General features: G+C 39.3%; 1 long non-coding RNA gene and 1 other non-coding gene across 2 annotated transcripts in view; both read left to right on the top strand.

Moving 5' to 3' along the window:
- The window catches only part of LOC144340558 (uncharacterized), a 192,471-nt gene that overhangs the window by 78,654 nt on the left and 95,062 nt on the right, over positions 1–18,755 (top strand). The window lies entirely within an intron of this gene.
- Positions 6,308–6,405, top strand: MIR548A (microRNA mir-548a). Its single transcript, NR_032597.1, has one exon. It is a non-coding gene; the product is annotated as a microRNA mir-548a (primary transcript).

Genomic DNA, 18,755 nt, shown 5'->3' with positions numbered 1-18,755 from the left:
ATACTTGGTAGTGAACCACCCCCAAACCCAGAGGTTTAAGATAAATTAACTCATTATCTCCACATAATTTATTCTCTCTGAGGAAGGTAGGCAGGGTTTAGTTGATTCAACCTGGGCTTGGCTGGGCTGGATACGAAGTTGAAAATTGTGCCCAGGCCTGACCATGTAAATCTTACACCAGCAGGTCAGTGGGGCATGTTCCTTTTGATGATTGCAGAGGAGGAACAAGAGGGCACATCTCACCACGTAAGCATATTGCCAGCTGTTATTTGTGTCACGTTTGCTAACATCCCATTGAACAACATAAGTTGCATGGACAAACCCAATATCATTGGGACAGGGAAGTATATTTCACCCAGAGTAAGAGAAGTAAGGAAGTGAATATTTGGTGAACCATAATCCAAGCAGGTCACACGAGGGAAGAGCATCTCAGGTAGAGAGAAGTGCATGTGCAAAGGTACTATGCTGGAAGCAAGCTTGACCCAACAAGATGGCTGGTGGTGTTAATACAGAATAGGCAAGGAAGAGCGTGAGGGATGAAGCAGGCAGGTCTGGCTCTCACAGAGTCTCTGAGGCCAAAGTTAGGGAAGGAGTTTAGATTCTATGGGAGGGTAGTGGGAAGCCACTGGAGGTTTTCAGTAAACACATGATAATCCCATTTACATGTGAGGAACATGATCCTAATTTTACGTAAAGAGATGTACCTGCATAGAAAAAAGAAAAACTGAAAGAATTTATACCCAGATAGAAATGGTGGTTATCTCTCAGAAAAGTGACTATGTATAATTTTATATTGCATTGTTTATACTTTGTTGTAGTTTCCAAATATTGATAACAATCGTGAATTTATTTTACCAATAAGAACAAGTATTATCTTAAAATAAAAAGAAGATTCTTATAGGGATCCCATAGAGAATTAATTAGCAAGACACATCAGTGGCCTAATAATCTAGTTTCGGCTCTAATTTCTCCAGTCTGTGGAAGAGCTGATAGGTTAAAGTCAAAATAAATCTGACCATGTTTTGGTGCACACACATATGTTGGTACTTATATATACACACATGTACATCTTTCATTTTATTATGTAATATTTCACATACAGAAAAATATAGACACCAATATAACAAAAAATCATGTATGAATCACCCAGCTCAGACATGATTTTGCCTTATTTGCTGCAGATCTATCTCCCTCCCTCTCTTCTCCTTTCCAAATAAAATTCTTTTTTTTTTGAGACAGAGTCTCACTCTATCGCCCAGGGTGGAGTGTAGTGGTGCAATCTCGGCTCACTGCAACTCCGCCTCCTGGGTTCAATCAAATTCTTCTGCCTCAGCCTCCTGAGTAGCTGGGACTACAGGCATGCGCCACCACACCCGGCTAATTTTTGTATTTTCAGTAGAGATGGGGTTTCACCATATTGGTCAGGCTGGTCTCAAACTCCTGACCTCATGATCCGCCCGCCTTGGCCTCCCAAAGTGCTGGGATTACAGGCGTGAGCCACCACGCCTGGCTCCAAATAAAATTCTTATCAATATAGTTGAAGCCTCAATAACCAACTAGATCTCATTCCTGTTCTGTCATCCACAGAGGTAACAACTATCTGGAATTAGGAGTTTTAATTCCTGTGAATACTTTACACTTATATTTATATGTATTCATAAACAATTTATAGTGTTGCTTTACCTTGCTTTTCATCTTTACTACATGATACATTCTGTGCTTCTCTAACTTCTCATTTTCAAGGCTATTACGGAGCTGAGGGTGGGACAGTAGGGATAGGGGAAGTAGAAATGATATAGAGCTTGCAGTTCTTACTGTTTTTCTTGAATAAGCGCTCCCTGGATTGCTGAAAACCTTTGGCTCACTTCCAGCATTCGGAAAAAGTTGAATCTGAAAATTTTGCTAGTGGTCTTGTTGCATTTATGGAGGAGAGAATTTTCAGAAGTTCTTCCCAACTATTTTCACTCCTGTAACCCTTTGGCTCATAAAAATTTTAATGGTAAAATCTAAATCAAGTATTAACAGGTAAGATGAAGTCACAGAATTTTTTTTATCCCTTTTTTATACAATGTCAAAAAATTAATGTTAACTCTGTCATTTAGAGGAAAAACATTTTTTTCACCATTCATGCAATGTCAAAAAATTAATGTTAGCTCTGTCATTCAGAGGAAAAACATTGTTTTTTACCATGTAAAATGAATAATGCTACTCATATGTATTTGGAATTCCAGCCCACTGTGAAAATGAAAGCCAATAGTGATAGACAACTTTTGATGCAACCAGGCAAAGAAATTTGATGAAGAAACTCTATCATTTACAGAGTGCATAGAGGATGAGTACCAGGAAAGGAGACTGAGATGTATTGCTCAAGAAACTAAGTTAGCAGATTGTTAAGTCAAGGAGGCAAGGAGGATCTTTTGGTAAGCGGGAGAAACAATGCTGCATGTTTTGAGATGTCAAAATAAAAATTAAGGGTCCATTGGATTTGATACCATGGAAATCATTGATCACCTTACAGAATTGTTTGGGCATAGGTGAGTAGTGCATGTGAGAGATAAGTCAGACTGGAGTGGATGAGAATTTTAGGACATGAAAGTATAGGGACTTTGACTCTAGACAATCCTTGGAGAAGTTTGCCCAGAAGAGAGGAGACAGTAATAGTCTTTAGTTAGAATGGGGAGAAAGCATGTGAGAGAAAATCTGGAGATATCTGAACATGGTTGAATCTAGTAGAAAAGAAGTTGACCATACAGGAAGATACACTCAATAAACACAGTCCTTGACCATACCAGAGGATGGTATCTGGCATGCAAGTGAAAGAAATGTTGATGTACGTAGGGATGAAAGACAGTTGTGTAAGTGGTCTTTTGGGAAGCTGATGGAGTTACTGTCTGATGGTTTCTGCTTCTCCAAGAGGTCATCTGCTAGATGGTAGAGGAAAGATTGATGGTAGTGAGATTTGGGAATACTTGAGAATCTGTGAAATTGAAGTGGAGAATGGGAGAATTTGGTGATAGGGATGATAATGTTTTGGGGCAAATTTCAGGGGCCGAGTGAAGTTATTAACCATAAATTTATGGTGATTACAGTCAGCCTGGTTGGGCAAATTCCTCTGGTAATACTTAGCAACTTGTGAGACATTCATTGAGATGTAGGATATTGAATTCATATGGATTTGGGATTTTGTTAGGTAGGTGCAGCTAGAAGATAGTGGAGCAAGAAAGTTCCTGAAGACTAGCAAGAGAGTGGTTGATATTATTAACCACAGAATTGTAGATAAAAAAAGGAAGGAAATGAAGCCTAGAAGGTGTGGAAAAGGAGAAAGTAAAGTAGGAAGTGCTCCAGAGGTTTCTATAGGACTGATGACATGTGTGTTGAGAATAACTTAGGGTATAGGTGGAACAGCAGTGTCTTGTGGTCAAAACTGCCTTATGCTTACATTAATAAGTAGCTCCAGAGATGGTGCAGTTCAGCAGTTCTGAGTGATGTCAAGTATGGGAGGGTGGCTGGGTGCAGTGGCTCATGACTGTAATCCCAGCTACTCTGGGGCTGAGGAGGGAGGACCTCTTGAATCCAGGAGTTCCAGGCTACAGATCACACCACTGTACTCCAGTCTGAGTGACAGAGCCAGACCCCATCTCTTAAAAAAATTTGGGAGGGTGCTATAGACTGAATGTTTGTGTTCCCCCAAAGTTTATATTTTGAAATCTTAACCCCCAATATGATGGTATTAAGTGGAGGGATTTTTGGTAGTTAATGAGGTCATGAGAGGGGAGCCCTCATGAGTGGGATTAATACCCTTATAAGAGATGCCAAGCTAGGTGCAGTGGCTGACACCTGTCATTCCAGCACTTTGGGAGGCCAAGGAGGGAGAACTGCTTGAAACCTGGAATTCGAGACCAGCTTGGGCAACATAGTGAGACCCCGTCTCCACACACACACACACAAAAAAAAAAAAATTAGCTAGATGCAGTGGGTTGCATCTGTAGTCCCAGCTACTCAGGAGGCTAAGGTGGGAGGGTCACCTGAGCCTGGGAGGTTGAGTCTTCAGCGACCTATGACAGTGCCACTGCAGTACAGCCTGGGTGGCAGAATGAAACTCTGTCTCTAGGAAAAAAATAAAAAATAAAAAAAATAAAAAGAAAGATACCCTGGAGAATCCTTTGCTTCTTCTGACATGTGAGGAACACAGTGAGAAGATTGTGAGCCAAAGCGGGCTCTCACCAAACGTCAAACCTGCTGGTGCTTTGATCCCAGACTCCCAACCTCCAAAACTTGAGAAATATTTTTTTCTTATTCGTAAGCTACGCAGATTATAGTATTTTGTTATGGCAGCCAGAATGGACTGAGACAGAGGAGGTAGCCAAAGTGGAGTGGAAGAGGAAGTTTCTGAAGCCATGAAGTGAGATTGGCTATGAAGATAATAAAGTCACTTAGAATTTAGGGTCAAGAGAAAAACTGCAAGCCAGTTGCCAAAGAAGTCAATGAATACAGCCAATACAGTGAAAAAAATGTTGAAATTTGAGTCTGGAGTTCTGGACTATAAATTCTCCAACCATACTCAGTACTGCCGTGATCTTCGTATGTTTACCACCATGAATTATATGATGATAATTTTTAGAGTTTCTCCTTTAACTGATTATAAGCTCCTTTAGGTTCAAAGGTGGTGCCTTGTTTATCATGTATAAATCAGATTACTTGATGCCAGATATGCAATACATTTTATCTTGGTTAAATGAACAGGAGAAAATTAAACAAATAGGTGCCATTTTGGAGGATAGACATTCCTATTTCTCTGATTGCAGTTTTAGACTACGACAGACCTCGTTCTCCTCCTCTCCTTAACTCCAGTGTAATCAGTTAGGCACATATGTTTAAAAAACTAGAACATTTAGAGACTTTGATGAAAATGAATAAAATAAAACAAAACAAGGCCTTCCTTTTATTTACCTTTGATTCCTTGCTTCTCATTTGCTCTGCCACCTGTCAGCATTGTAACTCAGAGTTTCTTAGTATCAAGTATAAAACTGTCAAACAGGATTTAGGGTGGACTCAGATTTTAAAAGCCTCATCTTGGATTCAGTGTTCATTCCCCCTGAAAGCCAAGAGGTGACTAAGAAAGAACAAAATCAGTAAAGAGAAACATTAAAGTCTGCTTCATCTGAGTTTTTGTTTTTGTTTTTTTTTTGTTTTTTTGTTTTTTTGTTTTTCTTTTTACAATGCATCGATCTTCAAAGTTTGTCCATATGATGATTAAGCTTTTTAAGGACGAAAATTGTTTTTCATATGGTCTGATTGGTCATTTCCTTAGCATCTTTGCTCATTTAACAAAAGCGATATTAATGTTTTGTACTTAAGAAAATTGTGAAATGGAGAATGACACAGACATACACACATCAATCATATGAGGTCTTACAGCATTTGTAAATACGAGTTTTCTTCCTTAAATTTGAAGGCTAGAGAAAACAAGAAGATGAAGAGGGAGTAAACTGAGTGAGGAAAAGGCAACACATTGTGGCCTAAAGATACAACCAGGGCTTGATTTCTATTGGATGAATTGTGTTCATACTTGACATAGTCTCATACTCCTTTCTGGGATAAAAGAGTAAGTTGGCTTTGACAACCGTCACCACATTGGCCTCTGAGGATGACCTTTCTGGACAGGGGAATGTGCCTCTCTTTCTTTGCTATTCATCTGTGTGCCTCCTGAAACTGCATGTTCTGTTGAAGAGGATAGCCTTTAATTCAGTGTTTGGTTCAGTGCATACAAATAGCTCAACACACCAGTCAATATTTCTCATACCTTCCTCTGTCTGCTGGTACCTTGGCCCTCCCTTCTCCCAGGTTTTCAGGATTCCTTTATAAACCTTTGGCTTCCCGAAGTCCAGTGTTTGGATGCTTCATGAAGTCTTTCTCTTCTCCAGCATACTCCATGCTTTGCATGTAATTATCTCATTCCCTTCCAAGCCCTCCCGTAAAATTTCCCTTTTCTTGTGATCAATGAATTGACATATGTTAAGTACTTGCTCTGGATTATCAATTTGGCTCCAATGCTTAAAGAACCTATTCTTTTGAGTCAGAGTTTACCTGCATAAACAATCACAAAAAGGCAATTATGGGTCAAATTACATCACCCATAGAAGTAATTTTTTATAGAAAAAAGAAGTCAATGTAGGCTAGTGTAGTTAGAGAAAGGTTAATGGAATCCAAATGCACCAGTATCTGGAGATAAAGGGTTAATGTTTTATTTCCCTACTGAGTAAGTTATTGGAATAGTTAGAACTTAGTGAAATTAATATTTATGCACTCCAGGGAGGTATTAAGTTGGTGCAAAAGTAATTGTGGTTTTTTGCCATTAAAAGTAATGACAATACTGGCAATTACTTTTCCTCCAAACCTGATATTTTTGGTAATAGCTACATATGTCCTTCAAATCACTTAGCTTCCTAAATGGTGCAGTTTCCTTCTATAAGCTGAATCCTTGCAACCCCCAATCTCTTCCAGTTTATGGGGGCACTATGCAGAAGCTGAGAGCTAACATGCACACTGGGGGGTCTGTGAGGGTTGACTGAAGACGAAGATGATTCTGACGATACCATCCCGACCTGAGTCTTTGGATGCCTTGTGTCTGTAATTTGGGAAGGGGCTATGGGCTAACGCTTTTCAAATGCTTGGAGCTTCTCTGATTTTAATAGTTTTTCAGTGACATGAAGAAACAGACTTTCTGCAAACCATTTTCCAAGAATTAGACTGGATACTTCTGTTCCCTCTGGCAGACCAGTTATCCTGCCACTCTCTCTCTCTCTCTCTCTGTTTTTTAACCTAAATTTGATTTTTGAAGGATTTAATCTCATTCCCTATCACAACATTATTTTTCATAACAGCAGGAAGAAATTTGATAAACCATTCTAGTTTCTTACATTTGTGAATTTAATTCCCACTTCGTCCAAATGGGCTCCTGTCGAGAGAGGAAACCAGATGTACCAAGTTGTTGGAGTCTTAAATGTCTCTCCAGCTTGTTGAAGCAATTGCATTAAAAAATCTTAATAAATATAGTTGCTGACTTTCTTGCTCCCTCTGTGTTCCTGCTGCAGTTATACTATTTACACTTGAGTTTGTGCCACAGCTGGTTCGAACTCAATGATTGTCTGCTCCACTCTGCCTGTTTTAAGTTATTATCCCCCTCAAGGTTTCTCTTCCATGCATGGAGCTTGTTGTGATTCCTTTCTTTGATTGAAAAGAGATGGAGTGGTGTAGCAAGAAGAGTATTGGTGTTGCCCCAGAGATGCCCAGGGTTTGCATCCTAGTTCTGGCATTTATTTGATGCATGATCTTGAGTATTTTCACTTTTTTGACACTCATACTTACCTTGGAGAGTTGTTAGGATTAAATAAAATAACCCACGCAACAGCATCTGCCACAACAACTTGCATAGAGGAGCATTTACTCTGACTATTTCTTATACTTATCTTCATGAATTTGGCTATAATCAAGAAACAGAAATTTTGTATTCAGAGGAGGGCTATTCTGAACCTAGTGTTGTATTCCATTTGCGCCCTATACAGGCTGTTATTTATTTTTCATTCTGATTTTTTAGTGTGCCTATAGTTTAATATTAGTAGTTTATATCGGTATAGTACTTGAGGCTTATAATGTGCTCTTGTGCATCATTCTCTGTGGGGTATTACATACATGGTCTGCTTATGCTGAGCGCCATAATTGTAACTGCAGAGTTTACTTGGTTAAGAAAGTCAATTATAACAGAAGTAGAGCTCTTCAAACTGGAGCTCCATGAAGACAACTGAACACATCTATTGAGCTCCAAGGAAACATGGTAGTGGCTTAGTCTGAATTGTGCCACTTCTCCCCTTGGAAATTATGCAGAACAGTAAATCAAATTTTACAAATCTACAAATTCCATTTTTAGTGAAACTAGGAGACCCAGAATATTCTTGAACTCCAAATTATGTGTACATGCTGCCCCAAACACGTGAGGCCAATGGAAGCTGGCAAGAAGCTGCATGGTAAATGGTGATGGACAATGGAAAGGAGGTGAGGACGCAGCAGCTGTGGCAGGAGTCTCAGAAAACACAGCAGCATTCACTTCCAGAGCAGAGGGCCCCATCTGGGGTGGTAACTCCCATGAGCAGAGATGAAATCAGAGTGACCAACTCTTCCTAGTTGCCTGGAACTTTACTGGTTTTAGCACTGAAAGTCCTCTGTCCTAGGAACCTCCCCACACCTGGGCAAACTGGGATGCTGCTCACCCTAGAGGAACTGGAACAGAGTGTGCCACCAAAGGGAGGTGGCAAAGGCCTGGGACCACATGGGTGGCAGAGTACAAAAAGTACAAGTGAAAATAGATCAACAAAAAGGATACTCCCGTGGAAGGTAAGAGATATGTCCCAGGTGGCTGTGGCTTATAAAGATACTGTGACATCACACGGGAAGAAGCCATTCTGAATCTTTTTAAATTTCTTCTTTCTTTTAAAAAATTTCTAATTTTTAATTCTTATGGGTATATAGCAGTTGTATATATTTATAGGGTACAAGAAATATTTTGATATAGGCATGCAATGCATAATAATCACATCACGGAGAATAGGGTATTCATCTACTGAAGCAATTACACTTTGTGTTATAAACAATCCAATTATACTCTTTTAGTTATTTTAAAATGTAGTTAATATTGACTACAGTTACCCTGTTGTGCTGTAAAATAGTAGGTCTTATTCATTCTTCTTATTTTTTTGTACCCATTAACTGTATCTGCTTCCCTCTCAACCACCCACTACCCTTACCAGCCTCTGGTAACAATCCTTCTACTTTCTATGTCCATGAAGTTAACTGTTTTGACTGTTAGAGCCCACAAATAAGTGAGAACATGCGATGTTTGTCTTTCTGTGCCTGACTTATTTTACTTAACATAATGATCTCCAGTTCCATCCATGTCGTGGCAAATTACAGGATCTCATTCTTTTTTATGGCTAAATAGTACTCCATTATGTATATGTACCATATTTGCTTTATCCATTCATCCATTGATGAATACAGGTTGCTTCCAAATGTTGGCTATTGTGGACAGTACTGCAACAAACATGGGAGTGCAGATACCTCTTCGATATACTGATTTCCTTTCTTTTGGGTATATATTCAGCAGTGGGATTGCTGGATTATATGGTAGCTCAATTTTTAGTTTTCTGAGGAACCTCTAAACTGTTCTTCATAGTGGTCTGACTAATTTACATTCCCATCAACTGTGTACAAGTGTTTACTTTTCTCCATATTCCACCAGCATTTGTTATTGCCTATCTTTTGGATATAAGCCATTTTAACTGGGGTGAGATGACATCTCATTGTAGTATTGTTTTGCATTTCTCTGATGCAGTGATATTGAGTACTTTTTCATATGGCTGTTTGCCATTTGTATGTCTTCTTTTGAGGAATGTCTATTCAAATCTTTTTCCCATTTTTGGATGGGATTATTAGATTTTTTTTCCCATAGAGTTGTTTGAGCTCTAAACTATAGAGCAGTTTGCAAATATTCTCTCCCATCCTGTGGATTGGCTTTTCACTTTGTTGATCGTTTCCTTTGCTATGCAGAAGCTTTTTAACATGATGTAATCCCATTTGTCCATTTTTGCTTTGGTTGCCTGTGCAACCAAACTAATGTCCTGGAGATTTTCCTCAATTTTTTTTTTTTTGTTTGTAGTGGTTTCATAGTCCGAGGCCTTAGCTTTAAGTCCTTAATCCATTTTGATTTGATTTTTGTTCATGGTGAGAGATAGGGGTCTAGTGTTTATTATTCTGCATATGGATATTCAGCTTTCCCAGCATCATTTCATGAAGAGACTGTTTTCTCCCCAGTATATATGTTCTTGGCACCTTTGTCCAAAATGAGTTCACTGTAGGCGTGTGGATTTGTTTCTGGGTTCTCTATTCTGTTCCATTGGTCTATGTGTTTTTATGCCAGTGTATGCTGTTTTGGTGACTATAGCTCTGTAGTATAATTTGAAGTCAGCTAATGTGATTCCTCCAGCTTTGTTCTTTTGAACATTAAAGGCAAAGAGAATGTGGTTGCACAGAGGCATGATTTTTAAAGGAAACAGTCTGTTGTAACAGAGGAGGATGCCCATTATCTGTGAAGCTTAGAACCCTGGATGTCCTCAGTCCTTCCCTTCTGTGCCCTAGTATTCTTTGTCTAGCTGGTTCAGGAAAATCAAACTCATTCAAATATGAGTAAACAAAAAAAGAGCTGGCATACAGAGATCTATTAAGTTGCAGAAAATAATAGAAAAAGTTCCTATAGAAGAACGAAATGCACCAGAAAACTATTGCCGAGATGCAGATAAAGCTTGTAACTTAATGTCCCATGAATTAAAAATAAAAAACTTAATGGAGTAATAACTGTTATTATTTTTAAATTTAATTAAATTTAATTTTAAGTTCTGGGATACATGTGCAGGACATGCAGGTTTGTTACATAGGTAAATGTGTGCCATAGTGGTTTTCTGCACCTATCACCTAGGTATTAAGGCCCACATGCATGAACTATTTATCCTGATGCTCTCTCCCTTACCCACCCCACCAACAGGCCCCAGCGTGTGTTGTTCCTCTCCATGTGTCCATGTGTTCTCATTGTTCAGCTCCCACTTATAAGTGAGAACATGCAGTGTTTGGTTTTCTGTCCCTGTGTTAGTTTGCTGAGGATAATGGCTTTCAGCTCCATCCATGTCCCTGCAAAGAACATGATCTCATTCCTTTTTATGGCTGTATAGTATTCCATGGTATATATGTACCACATTTTCTTTATTCAGTCTATCATTGATGAGAATTTGGGTTGATTACATGTATTTGCTATTGTGACTAGTGTGGCAGTGTACATATGTGTGCATGTATCTTTATAATAAAATGATTTATATTCCTTTGGACATATACCTAGTAATGGGATTGCTGGGTCAAATAGTATTTCTGGTTCTAGGTCTTTGAGGAATTGCCACACAATAACAGTTATTTTAATGAAAGTATACAAAGCAGAAATATGAGGACTCAGGACTGGACAACAGAAAATGAGGAACAAATTAAAGGAGAAGGTGAAATGGGATTTGGTAGAAATCATGAAAGAAATAAAAAGAACAAATCAAAATTATTTCAGAAGTAAAGACTAATAAATTAGATTCAGCACAAGGAAGAGTAGACACCATAGAAAGTACAGTGAGGGACAAAGGAGATAGACATGACAACAGCAAATGAAATGAACAAGAAGAAATATAGAGATAAAGAGGATTAGAGACAAAATTATAGGAATAAAGCACAAGCAAAGGAGATCAAATACATTCACATAAAGTCTACCAAGAGAAAACAAAAACAAAAAAACAGAACAAATATTTAAAAATACAATATTTAAAAATACAATTCAAGAAAACTTTTCAAATATAAAATAAGGCGTGTATCTGCATATTTAAAGGGCTTACAGTGGACCAGAAAAAAATGCTCTAGAGAAGTCAAGACAAATCCTAAAATGATTAGAATAGAGAATGAATATTTTGAATGAGGCTGTAAAAATACCAAGTCACTCATGATGGGATGAAGTTGGGCAGGAGTCAGACTTCTTTAAAGATATGAATCTACCCTTAGAAGATTTTTTTTTTTTTTTAAAGAATGAGCCAAAGATTTTATATGTGGTTAAAATATCTTTTACATCTGAAAGAGTCTAGAAAAACAGATTGCAATGTGCAAGAACACAGGAGACATTATTCATGTCAGCCCATTTTGAGGAAATGATTAGAGGATGAACTCCCGCCAACCAAGCAATGGCTGGGGAAATGTCGGTGAAACTGGCAGTAAGCATTAAGGCAGTAGATTTAAGTCCCAAAGCAAAGAAAGGGAAAACCCAAGGGGCAAAGTCTGAAAGCAGTGAAGGGAGTAAGCCCCAGAATATATCTGAAAGGGCCGAACCTTGATTGGCGATGACATGCCTCCTTCATTGGACAAAAGGAAGTAGGAAAAGCTGATTAGATGAAGGAAGACAGTTTCTATTTTCTCTGTGATGTTAAGGTTAAGTCTGTTCACCAAAATAAGTGGCTAGGACTGGGGTAAGGGTCAACAATGTAAAGAAAAAAAATGTATGGAAGAGAGTGAGAGATCAAGCTTCCAGAGAATTATAGTAGAAATATGTATAAGTAGACTTTGTTGCTTAAAGAAAATCTGTAATGAATCTCTTAGTTACAGCATACTATTTATTATGAGGTATTTGAATTTATTTATCCTGTCAATTGGATGTTGAATAGTGTGCAGAAGTTTAAAGTAGAATTGTGTATTATTTTGCATCTGTAGATATATTTCTTTCCATTTTAAAGTGCAAATCCATTCACTTAGTTTCATTTTTCTGCTGTATTACGATGCACTGAGGATAAGGGATATCTTTTTATGGCACCCATCTCAGTACTGTGGCCACTTCATGTGTTCATTCAGTAAATATTTGGTAAATTAATAAATGAAACACACCTATAATATTTCATTCTGCTTAATATTTATTTTCTAACACTCGTCCTTAAAGATCCACATGAAATGAGTCTTACTTTTAATAATAATTTAATTTTCAGGCTCTGAGAAAGTAATGTATAAACTTGAAAGTCCTGGTGAAGGTTAGAATAAAATTGCAGTGAAATTATAAATGCTAAGTTGCATAGACTTCTCACTTGATTTGCTTGATAGATTAAGGTATATATGTGTCTCAATATCCCTCATCCAGAAAGTCTGGTGTTTTTTTTTTTTTTTTTTTTTTTTTGACAAAGTCCCACTCTGTTGCCTAGGCCGGAGTGCAGAGGTGCAATCTCAGCTTACTGCAACCTCTGCCTCCCAGGTTCAAGTGATTCTCATGCCTCAGCCTCCCGAGTATCCGGGACTACAGGCGCACACCACAATGCTCGGCTAATTTTTGTATTTTTAGTAAAGAGGGGGTTTCGCCATGTTGGCCAGGCTGGACTCGAACTCCTGACCTTGAGTGATCCACCTCAGCCTCCCAAAGTGCTGGGATTACAGGCATGAGCTACCACGCTTGGCCTGAATTTTTGAATAAAACAAAAAGTCAAGTATGGACTTTATATACAAAAAGTATGTGAAGCACTGTGTTCATATAAGAACTGTTTCAGATGAGCCAGCCAGGGAGGGATTCAGTAGCAGCTATAAATTAAAAAAGGCCATTTGCCTGGTAATTTCAGGATTGTTAAACAATCAAGCACCACACAACCGTAGGACTACACTATCCAAGGGTGAGAATAGGAATTATTTTCTCGGGGACCTTTAGATGAACTATGATTGAATTGTTTGCTTACTGGTGTGGCCAAAGCATTTCCAAGTCTTCCTTTCCGGTTTCCCACGGACCCAAAGAAGATTTTCCAAAGATATTCTCTCAATCCAACTGCAATCAAACCAACGTATGCTAGACGCTATTTTTCTTACAAAATTTGTAGTATACATTTTATTTTGTTGTTAATTTACTTTGAAAATGTCATTATTCAATAAAGCACACTATTCACAATTTTGTGTGAAAGAGAAAACACTGGAGGATTAAGCAACATCAAAGATAATTTACGGCTACCAAATTATTACTTACATAAGTAAAAGGAAGACTGAGATGGCGAAAAGTAAGCAATACAGGGAAGAACTGAAGAAAGTGTGGATATGCATTGTGTAATTTATGTCTTTAGTGAGGAAAATTTCAGAATGATAATTCAGAACATCTGTAACAATAGCTATGGCTTGGTATAGAAGGATTCCAAAGCTCAAGAGAAAAGGATGGTCTGATTCAACATGAGACGGCCCTTTCACCTTGACATCTTGTTATTTGACTCTTTAAGAAGAGCCCCAGATCTACTATCCACAGCTTTAATCACTGCATGTTTTGGGGAACAAGACTGTGTTGTAGTTGAAAGAGAACAGATTTTGGAACCAAGAAGAACTGGGTCCCAGTCTTCTCTGCAGTGTATACTAACCATGAGGCCAGAATTTGACAATACTTTCTCTACAGAAGTGTTATTTAATATTACCAATAATGTGAGCAAAGCACTTAGCAGAGTACTGGGCACATAGGAAGTCTGGGATGAATGGTAACTACTATTATTACTCTTACATGGAGAGAAATTGTATTAGGGTTAAAAAAAAGCTCAGAGTAACTAAACATCCACAAATCTCAAACAGCCATCTGTTTTGAGCAACATTCATATTATGAAACTCCAACTCACTGAAATGATTTAGACGCCCTCTTAAAACTCACCATAATGAGATTTGGCCTGCACCAGAGAAGAGTCATTAATGACCTAATTGTCAAATCTGATGGCCTGTTTTCAGTCATCTTTTTATTTATCTCCTCTGTGGCATATGATGCTATTGACTATTCTTAATTCATTCATTTGGATTCCTTAACAATGGTCTCTCCTGGTTTTTCTCTGATTTCAGGCTCCTTTCCTGGGGCTAAGATTTCACAGAGGACTTTTCTCCACTTCCTGATCTCATTTTCTGTGAAGACTTTACTTAAGTTTGCTGGGCAGAGTCAACACAGTTCAACAAACTTTTATTCAGTAGCTGCTACATCCTTGCCTTTCTTTTAGGTATTGGAGTAACAATGACAAATGAGACTGGAGTGATGGAGACTTCCTATGCTCAGTCATATTGAATTCTTCTCTCCTTCCTGAACACACTGGAAGGTTGTGCCTCTCAGCCCCTTGCAGGAGATGAGGCCATGCAGCTAGTTCTAGCATGAAACGTGAATGCAATGATATGAATGCAAATCCTGGGCAGAGACATTAAGAGCTACGGTGCTGCTTTCTCACTCTCTCACCCATGGCACCATGACTGCAGAAATGATGTGTTGAGCTAACAGTGTCACAGTGTAGAGGGAGCCTGGACCTAGGATTGCCAGATGGAGGGAATTCCTACCGACTTGCATCCAATTTTGCATGATTGAAAAATAACTTGCACTAAGCTGCTGAAATTCAGTTTGTTACCACACTCCATTCTACCCTATCTGCTCCTAAACTGCTCAAATACAACATACTTGGAGGAAATGTGTATATGTGTATAAGCAGATACTACCAAGAAAATGTGCTACAGGCTATCACGGAGTGATCACAGGATATTTCTGGAACATTGAGAAGGTGCAGTGAGCTTGTTTGAGGGAGAGTGTTTAGGGAAGGTATGACTTCTTGGTTCTAACTCACCCCTTTCTTCCCATTTTCCCATCCCTGAACCCAACTTAGAGCAGATGTCAGGGGAGGGAGGGCCATTCTGGGTAGCAGTTTGCCTAGATTATTGTGAGCCAGAAACCTAAGCCTGAGCATCCATTTTTTCTCAGTGCAGGTTCCTGATACCTGAGGCTTTCTTACAGGCGTGATGACTGAAGAAACTGGATGAGATAGTGAGGATATGGAGCTTCATGACTTTTTACTTAGCACTGCCCAGTCCAAAGTCAGCCAGAGAAACAACATTGAGCTGAATCTGAAAACTCTCTTGAATACACAGTCTTTATGGATGGCTTATTCTTTTAATTGTTTCTGCATTCTTCATCTGTGTTCCTAATTCCTCACAAATTTCCCTCCAGATCTTCCCCTATGGTAGAGCTAATTGGAAAATGTGTGACTTGTAGCTATCCTGTATTCATTTACACGGATTTTTTCCTGTTATAATGCCATCACTATAAGGTTTGGATCCGACAGCCAGGGAAAATCTTAGTTTAAACCCTAACCTAATTTATACCTCATTCTATAGTAATGACTTTTCTGTTTGTTCTCATTATCTTTTTCTCTCCTCAAGGTGTGTCCTTTTCTTTTCTTTTCTTCTTTTTCTTTGTCTCACTCTGTCACCCAGGCTGGAGTGCAGTGACACAATCTCAGCTCACCGCAACCTCTGCCTCCCAGGCTCAAGTGATTCTCCTGGTGCAGCCTCCCAAGTAGCTGGGATTACAGGTGTGTGCCACTACTGCCCAGCTAATTTTTGTGTTTTTAGTAGAGATGGTGTTTCACCATATTGGCCAGGCTGGTCTTGAACTCCTGACCTCAAATGATCCACCCACCTCGGCCTCCCAAAGTGCTGGGATTATAGGCTTGAGCCACTGCGCCTGGCCTGTTCTCTAGTTTCTACTGAATTTATTAGTGAAATTCTTCAGTGTCTTCCCCACTTCCTAAAGCTACAAGTTATATGGGTGAGGGGACACCTGAGATGAATTTGGAAGACCCAGCATTATTTAGCCAGGTGAACAAGGGTTAAAATACCAATTCAGACAGAGTGTGGGCATGAAATACTATGGAGGTATTAACCCTTTTTTCCATTTAGAAAAAAAAAAGTGCATCTCATTGCCAGCTCTCATTTAGTTTTGCATAAACACGCTCTTTGAGGCTGAAGCAAATCTGACTGATTTTCAATGTAAAAATAAAATATAAAAACTGTTCTTGGAGTTATTTCTAAACAGAACACACAGAATTGTCTGAATCATCGAGATCGTCTATTTCGGAAAAATCAGATTCATCAAATGAATATTCGGCCGACAACCATTTGAGAACAATGTTAACATCACATGTAGGAACGTTACGTTTTCTAGGAGTTGACATTTTCAGCGATTGAGAATTACTATATTTTGTAATGGAAATACTACTACTAAAACCAGAATGCTGTAAATAGAATGATGTCTTTTGTTGCCAAAGTCAATATACTAGAGCGAAGTGAAAATAATAATAAAGGTGAGATAGTTCGTGGCAAAGTTATCTCGGAGTAAATGCTGCAGCCGCCATGCCACCAGTGACTCTGGGAACATGGGAAGAGTAAGGGAGATACAGGTCACTTGATATGGAGAGAGTGTATATTAGGACTGGAGGTATCTTAAGGGCTCACTTCTGAGTGCTGAGGCTGGTTTCCTTGGCTGTTGGTTGAGTCACAACCTGGAATTGAATTGTAAGGGTGTCTAAGAATTAGTGTAGGATGTTCATTCCCAAAGCAAACGAAAAGTCCAAGAACTGGGGATGAAGCTAAGTCAAAGTCGGTTAGAAGAAAGTCTAGGTTTAACAGAAAGATAGACTCTAGATACCAGACTCAGAAGGTCTGAATTGGGATCAGGTTGGAGTCATAGAGCCAGGGGAAGAGGAAAATGGAGCAGAGTCAGGTATGGATCAGGCAACAGGGCTGGGATTCATCCAGAGGGAGAGCTCTAGAACCCAGCGGGTATTTGTGGCTTGTCTTTATGAACTGGTGCGTTCAAAAAAGGATGGTGGTGGCTGGGTGTGGTGGTTCGCACCTGTAATCCCATCACTTTGGGAGGCCAAGGCGGGTGGATCATCTGAAGGCAGGAGTTCGAGACCAGGCTGGCCAACATGGTGAAACCCTGTCTCTACTAAAAATATAAAAATTAGCCGGGCATGGTGGCACTCACCTGTAATCCCAGCTACTCGGGAGGCTGAGGCACAAGAATTGCTTGAACCCAGGAGGTGGAGGTTGCAGTGAGTCCAGATCACGCACTCTAGCCTGGGCGACAGAGTGAGACTCTGTCTCACAAAAAAAAAAAAAAAAAAAAAAAAAAAGACCATGGTGGGATTAGGTTGTGTTACTGGCCTACGGCAGGGATATAGGAGATAAGACTGGTAAGAGAGCTAAAGATCACACCATGGAGAAGTTTTAGCTAAGGGACTTACAACTTATTTTACAGGCCATGCATATAGAGTAAGTAAAGGATCTTAAACAGGAATGAGGAACGATCTGATTTACATGGATGGTAGCCTTCAAGCAAGAGTAGGGAGACTGGACTGGAGGATAATGAGACAGGAGGCAGGACAATCTGCTGGAGAAGAGGCCATTGCAGTTGCGCAGGTGAGAGAAGAGGGAGCCAGCCCAGGGCAGGTGGTGGGAGAATGAGCATTGATCATTTACTGGAGCAGGGGGAATTGAGATGGTAGATTCAAAGGCATCTTTGTCTCGTTGTGTGTATGGTGTGAAGGGAAAGCCGACTGGCAGATTTCTAGGTGGTTGGTGTTATCAGTAGCAGAGACAGAGAAGTCCAAGGGGGAGAAGTTTTCCTGAGGAAGATGTTGAGTTTCGCTTTGGACATGATACTTTTGTGGCTCCCACAGGATAGTGAGGTGCAGAGATTGGCAGATCACTGGACTACAAGTCAAAAATGACAATAGAGAACACAGACATACGATTTGATGATGCTGTCAGAGAAGAGATGCTCTAATCCAGAGAGAACATAGTAAAAAGCAAGGTAAAGATGAATCCCAAAGAGGAGACTGTTTAGTGTTATTAACCCTGATTTTAGGTTAAAGATATGAGAGAAAACATCTGGAAAGAAGGAGAGGCGATGGTACCAAGGGCCAGAATGGACGAATTGGTCTTGAATGGGAGAGGAAGCACCTTCATCTACTTGGTCTACATAGGCATAGATGGCAACAGAAACAGGTATAGACTTTTTAATAGGTGCTGGGTCAAAATGTTGAGGGAACTCATCACATAAGTGAGAAATACTGTTTTTTACTATTCACTAAAATAGGGGTAAGCAAACTGTTTTTCTGAAAAGCTGGATAGCCAATAGTTTAGGCTTTGTGGGCCCTAGAGACTCATTCACAACTTACTATTCTCATTATAGCATAAAAGCAGCCATATACATTAAACAAATGGTGTGTTCTAATAAAACTTTATTTAAAACAGGTGGTGGGCTAAATTTAGCCTGCAAGTCATAGTGTGTTGACCCCTGTATAAGACGGTTGAGA

Source organism: Macaca mulatta, chromosome 4, assembly GCF_049350105.2.
Source record: "Macaca mulatta isolate MMU2019108-1 chromosome 4, T2T-MMU8v2.0, whole genome shotgun sequence".
NCBI lineage: Eukaryota > Metazoa > Chordata > Mammalia > Primates > Cercopithecidae > Macaca > Macaca mulatta.
Note: the sequence above shows the minus strand (reverse complement) of the source record. Positions and strands in the feature narration are given on the sequence as shown.